Raw genomic sequence first — 7,486 nt, forward strand, 5'->3', positions numbered from 1 at the left:
CAGTTTTCAACTTATATTGTGCACCTTAAAATTCCCTTAATTCACATCACGAATTGCTTATCTCTATTGTGAAAAAATATACTACACCTCTGCTAATGTGATGCCCTCTGTGTTCTGGAAAGAACACAACAATAAACTGGGTTGCATCATTTTTCCCCCACTGGTATTTCTGAGATCACAACACTTGGAAATATTATTTATATTTATACTTTTTTAACTATCATAGATATTCAGGATGTTAAGATCGGAAGATTACAATACAAAGCCTACCCAGGCAGGAAGGTTCCCCAAATTCTTATCTCCAATAAACTTCTCAGCAAAAACCAGACAAAAGTTGCACTGAGGTTGAAGTTTTAGGGCACAAGCCTTGAGCATAAACAGGCTTAGAGACAGTGTCCAGGCCCAGAGTTCAAGCCCAAAACCTAGCTTTTTTCTCATTGTATACGGAGGTACATAATTAAGGAAACTGATTCCTGTGTTACATACAAGTAGAAAGAAGATGTCACACAATTATCCTGTTCATACCATGTTATACCAAAGCCTCAAAAAATTGCTCTTTTTAGCCGGGCGCTGGTGGCTCACGCCTGTAATCCTAGCTACTCAGGAGGCTGAGATCTGAGGATCGCGGTTCAAATCCAGCCCAGGCAGGAGAGACCATGAGACTCTTATCTCCAATAAACCACCAGAAAACCAAAAATGGTGCTGTAGCTCAAGTGGTAGAGTGCTCGCCTTGAGCTGAAGAGCTGAGGTACAGTGCCCAGGCCCAGAGTTCAAGCCCCACGACCAACAAAAATAAAAAAAAATTCTCTTTTTTTTTCTTTTATCTTTGTCGGTATGGGGCTTGAACTCTGGGTTTGGGCGCGTTCCCTGCACTCTTCAGCTCAAATTGAGTGCTCTACCAATTGAGCCATAGGGCCAGGTCCAAAAATTTGCTCTTTTTCTAAATTTATAAATTAATATTATATATTTATTGGCAACTCTGTCTACATTATTCACATTATCATTTTATACATGGACTGTTGGTGTTATCTAATAACTAAGTTCTAATTATAACTCACTTGAAAGAATATCTTAAGCAAATAGAGTGCAAGAATCATTTTTGAATTTGTCAATTAAACCTCTACTTAAAAAGAATTTTGTAGTATCCTATAGAATATAAAATTACATACAAAACCAAAATATTTTAAATCTAAATTCTAATTTGGCAAGATCTACAGTCCTACATTAGACAAACTTTGCTATTTCTCCAGGCTTAAGCTTTTGTAATCCTTCATCATTTCTTTGGAATCAACAGAATGATGATTACTTACTTTTCAAATTTTGGATTGGAATCATGAGCCATTTTGCATGTAGGAATGTTCTGTAATGAAGAGAGCATTTAAAACACAACTGAGGATTATATATGAGTTGCATTTCAATAAGAAAGGTGACTTCTCAAAACATAGTGTCAAAATTAGCTCAGACTTCCGACTGTGTATTACTTTCTTGTTTGATTGTTTTATTAAGACTGAATTATACTACCTGGTCCAGGTTAGGTATCACTATGTAATTACACTCTCTAATCTCCTGTCTTAGTCTGAGTGCTAGAATTCTAGGCTTGTATTATATTGCCCAGCCATAGTTTCTTGGTTTATTTAATCTTGATACAGACTAGCAATTCTGAACTTCCCCAGTGATATTATCCACTAGACTGCTGAGACTATTCATGGACTATTTTCAAAGATGTTCTAACATTTGACACAGGATATGAACATTTTCAGATGCACATGCAGCGGTCTCTGATTTATTCCTCCATGGATCCAATCATTGTAACATTGATTATATGACTCTCTTACTATCTCTGATCCCAACCTATGCAAATAATCTCAAATTTTTTGAAGAAAGTTTACTTGAAGACTTTCTAATATTAAAACATAGCCCTTAATTCTAGTCTTACTCAGGACATATTTTTTATTGTTTTTAACTTTTCCACATATTCTGAGAGTTGTTTCATCTATGTATTTGTGTGTGCACATAAGTGTGCCTCTGTGTGTATGTGTATGTTTGTATGTACGTATGGAAAAGACTCAGGTCTCATTCATCAATCTTGCTCATGACTGGTATTTCATCACCTGAGGCATTCTTCCAATCCAGCTTTTGGCTGGTTAATTATACATAGTGTCTCAAAGACTGTTCTGTCCAGGCTGGATGCAAGCTGAACTTCCCAGACTCTTTTACATTCTTAGGTTTAATTTCTCCAGTAGTATAAACTTTTAAACTACAAACATTTTTGTGAGTGTAAAGTTTAAGCTATAGCCCAGTTTTTAACACAAGAATTCATATAAAGATAGATGAACATATATATTACATATGCTGAGTGTACAATGTTAGAAATGTGATCTTAAGCTGGGTGCCGGTGAGATTTCAGGATTGGGGTTCAAAGCCAGCCTGGGTAGGAAAATCCCAAAGACTCTTAATTGTAACCCTTTTTACAGTATTTTCACAATAAAGAATAAAAGAAAAAAAAAGAAAACTGGAAGTGGTACTGTGGCTCAAGTGGTAAAGCATTAGCCTTGCACTGAATAGCAGAGGGACAGTGCCCAGGCCCAGAGTTCAAGTGCCAAGACCACTACCACCACCTATATATATATATATATATATATATATATATATATATATATATATATATATATATATATATATATATATATATGTAAAGGAAAGAAAAAAAATGTCATTTTAGCCACCAGTTCATTGCTAGTATAATCCCTGCACTCTCAAGATGGACTTTTTTTCCTGTTAAGTCCATGCTCTTATATCTGACTTGCATTGGAACCAGAATTTTTCTTCCATTCTACTATCTATAAAGTTGCTTGGTTAGCAAGCATGATTTAGAAAGGGAGTGGCCTCATACTTCGTGTTCCATGCAGGAGTAATGGTTTCTCTATATTACTCTCATAAATCTACATACTGGACTTGGCTTTATTGTTTCAATGTTGTCTTATTTGTAGAGTCTTCTATTGTTGGGAGCCAACAGTAAAGCTCAAAGGTCATCTTGACCCTTGTGCTCGCTTGAAGGCACGTACAAGGAACTGGCTTACTTGAAAGACACCAGGTGCCTGGGATTGCTTTGCTATGTCTGTAGAGTTTGTTTTACTTTTAACCAGTTGACTTTGTCTTGTTTTTACTGCACTCTGTTTTTACTGAAATTTTCCTTGTTTTTCTGGATTATAGTAACCATATGCTACTTCTTTACTTCTAACAGTATATATTAGGGAAAATTAAAAATAAATGGTGCTGCAGTATTGAGCTGCAGACCTCTGGACCGTAACATTTGTCTTGTCTTTTTTTTTTCTCATCCTTGCCCCATAAATCAGTATTCCCTTTTGTTGCTGGCAAGCTCTGGCATTCTATAGTGTATTGAACCCTTATACTTAAACACAGAACTTCTTTTTCTCCTATAATTGCTATTGTTTCCCTTACTGTTAATTCATGTACACTTGGGAAATAATGCGCAACACATAACCTCACAAAAAAATGATCTGAGAATCTTCTTGCCATTTAAAAAACACCTTAATTTACAGAGAATGTACAAAGTTTGAACTCAATGTACTCATGGATAATGTATTTATAAGCAATATAAATTTCATATTTTCCGTTTACTAAGTTTTCTCTGAAACACGTGTTACCTCTGGTACAAAGGTGTTCTTGTGTTATTTCAGTCAACCCAGAAAACATTCATTATACCTCAGGCAACACCATCGATTGTTACTGGAAGTAACTGTTACTGGATGTGGAAACTGATCTCAGGAGAGGAATTGAATATAGCGGAATGACAAAGTTCAAGTTAACTTGTGCTTTCCTTTTTACTGTATAAGAAAAGAATCCAAGGCTTGAAAGAAATTCTGTTCCTGACTTTCTCAAGTGTGTTCTATGCTCATATAAAACTTTTGTGTAAATTTCTAGTTGAAAGTATTACATAAAGGAATAATGTGCCATTTGAAGGCCAGCACAGAACACAAAAAGTAACGTTGTTTTAAAAGTGTTCTACAGTAAAGAAACAAAGACATGAAGGTTTTAAAGTGTCTTATGGATGGATATTTCACCCTGGAGATGTTCTCTTGTTGCAGGAGACAGTTATCAATTCCTTTAGTCTGGTTCTGTGTTCTCCAGAGCAATAAGGATTCCAAAAAAGCAGGATGAGCATGATCAGCAAAAGAAGGCTCTTCTCAGACTAGTACTCCTTTTAAGGAGGGTCCCAAAGAAATATTTGGGATTTTTTGTTTGATTGTTTGTTTAGTTTGTGCTGGTTCTGGGGCTTGATCCCAAGGCTAGACCCTGTCACTGAACAGTTGACTTTCCTGCCCACCTGCCCTCAAAGCTAGTACTCTACTGCTTGAGCCAAAAGTCCACTTCTGGTTTTTTGGTGTTTAATTAGAGATAAGAGTTTGACAGGCTCTCCTGCCTGGGTTGCTTTTGAGCTAAGATTGTAAGGAAGCTAAGTGACATCAACTATATAGTCTTGTCTTTTGATACAAGAAATACTAGATGAAGTTGACTGTAAATCTAATATTTGACAATTTTTGCAAGAAGAGACTAAGTCCAGAAAAGAAGCTGTAACTTAAATAACTCAGCAAAAGTAGGTGTACTGAATCATTTTGGAATTATTTTTTTTCTGTTTGGGAAGATTGTTGATCTTGTTGTTCCTTTCGGGGAAACTTAAAGTCATATTTGCACTTGGTCATGGGGCTTGAACTTTGATCCTGGGCACTGTCCCTCAGCTCTTCAGCTCAAGTTGAGCACTCTACCACTTTAGCTATAGCACCACTTCTGGGTTTCTGATGGTTAATTGAAAATAAGAGTCTCATGGACTTTCCTGGCCAGGCTGGCTTTGAACCACAATCCTCTGGCCTCAACCTCCTGAGTAGCTAGGATTACAGGTGTGAGCCAACAGCACCCGGCTCATATTTGCATTTGTGTGCACTGAATGACATTATGTAGCCAAAGAATGGAACTTTGAAACAAATGATGACATTGCATGGCGTTACATATCTACCATCACAACTACAGAGGACCAAGCCTGGTGAAGCATACCTGTCACAGATAGGAGGACCACGATCCAACCCAGCCTGAGCATAGAGTCTCTATCTCAGAAATGCCCAAGACAGAAAGGTGGCTTTTCAGAGCCAGGGAGGGGAAACAAGCAGGGGATCATAGTGTCCCCAGAGGGGTGTCTGACACAGGCTGGAGTGGTGCTGCTGGGAGAAGCTTTTGGCTGCAATTCATACTGTTTATTCTTCTAGGTTTTGTATTTGAACTCAGGGTGTGGGTAAATCTGCAGCAATGTGGATGAAAGGGAAGGTCACCGTACTTGAAGATAAGAAAGTCAGGTCTGTTCACTAGTCATGAATTCAAGCCCAGCCCTGGCAAACGTACTATTTATATACATTGTAAAGATAGGATTTATACTTACCTATAGATGTTCAGTCCATACATGTATGGTGTGATTGTTCCTTATATTGTTTATTTTATTTATTTATTTACCATTGATTTTACTATGATGAAACATATTCTGTTTATTACATTGATGACATCCTATCACAGAGCATCTAGATTTGTAGAAATATTCTCCATCATGCCTGACACCAAGGATTCTCAGAGAAAAAGAAAACAAGTTTCACATTCGGCTTCTTAGTCCACAATCCACTTGTTGGTAGTACTGGGATCTGAACATAAGCCAAGGTGAACACACCTACTTGTGACCAACTAAGAAGCTAGGCCATTCCCTGTATCTGACATTGATCCCCAGGTAGGCTATAGTCATAAATTCATAATTTAAATGTAGGATCTATATTGACATACATGTGTGGACAGGATCTTGTGTTCGGTGCACTTCTCCTTATTTTGTCTCTTATTCATGGAGGTATTGTGTGTTTTACTAAGCATGGTAACAAGTATAACTGTGCTGACATGGATGACAATCTTTTCCCATGGTTATAGGGTGGCCTATGCATTCTTCATCCTAGTTGAGACCCAGGACTTTCACAGGAGAGGAAAACGTGTGCAACAACTGGCATCTGACATCAGGATGAATCTTTTGTCAGTGCTAGGATTTGAACTCAGGTATCAGGGGAAGGGGAAGCTCACAATCCTTGAAGACTAGAATGTCAGGCCTGATCCAGGGCATGATTTGAAGCCCCAGCATTGGACAAAATAGCAAGCCCACCTTTCTTAAACATAGGATCTCTCTTTGCCTACAGGTCTGGTATGCATCTTGTGTTCAGTATAGTTATTCTTTTTATTTTGTGTCATCGTCAGGGATGTATTTTGTTTTTTATTGCATATGGAGACAGATATAACTGTGCTAACATGGATGATAACCTATTCCCATGCCTATGGAGTTGCCTATATAGAATTCTCCATCCTCGATGAGACCCAGGACGTTCACAGGATAGGAAAACACGTGCAACCATAGGCTTCTCACATCAGAATGAATCCTTTGGCAGTGCTGGAATTTGAACTCAAGGCCTAGCAGGCCCAATTGGTGAATGGGTCATGGTGAGCACACGACTCTGTGAGCCACTAAGCAGCTAGTCCATTCCCGGGACCTGAGATCGAGCCCTGGTGGGGGCCAATATAGTCATGAATTCATAAATAAACAGAGGATCTATATTTCCAAACATGGGTGGGCAGCATCTTGCATTCAGTGTAGTCATTCTCTTTTATTTTGTGTCTTATTCATTGATGTATTGTGTATTTTCTTGAGTATAGGATGACAGAAATAACGCTGGTGAACTGGATGACAACAACCTATTCCCATGAGTATAGAGTTGTCTATACATTCTCCATCATAGCTGAGACTCAGGACTTTCACAGGTGCTAGGAAAACAGGTGCAACAATTGGCTTCTGACATGAAGATGAATCTTTTGGCAGGGCTGGGATCTGAACTCAGGGTCTAGCAAACCCAATTGGTGAATGGGTCCACATGAGCACACCAGCCTGGGTGCCATGAAGGAGCTAGGGTGTTCCCAGGACCTGAGATTGAGCCCCCCCGAGGGGAAAGTGAGGAGCATAATATTCATCTATTCATAAGCTGAAGCTAGTATGCATATAAGTACATATTTGTAGAGATGGTGGCCTGTGATGGAATCCAATCTGTGTGAATACTGATTCTTGGATCTTTCCTGATGCCTCCATTTCAAGATGCTGATGATTGTCGTGCTTCATCAACTCTTCTTTGGAAATAATCGATACTCCATGAGTCTTGCCTATCATTTCCTACTTGCATCATGCACGAATGACTCAATCAAGGATGAGATCGATCGAATTCCATGACTCTTCCTAGCTCCAGAAACGAGTATCTCAGGGTCTCCAGCCATTCCCTCCTTGTAGAGGGGCTGAACTCAAGCCTCAGGCCTGGAAAAGATAGTTCTTATATACATTTTAATGATAGGATTCATAGGGGCTGGGAAGGTGGCTCAGTGGTAGAGTGCTTGCCTTGCATGC

This window comes from Dipodomys spectabilis, unplaced genomic scaffold, assembly GCF_019054845.1.
Source record: "Dipodomys spectabilis isolate Male_0828 unplaced genomic scaffold, ASM1905484v1 ptg000487l, whole genome shotgun sequence".
In the NCBI taxonomy this organism is placed as follows: Eukaryota; Metazoa; Chordata; class Mammalia; order Rodentia; family Heteromyidae; genus Dipodomys; species Dipodomys spectabilis.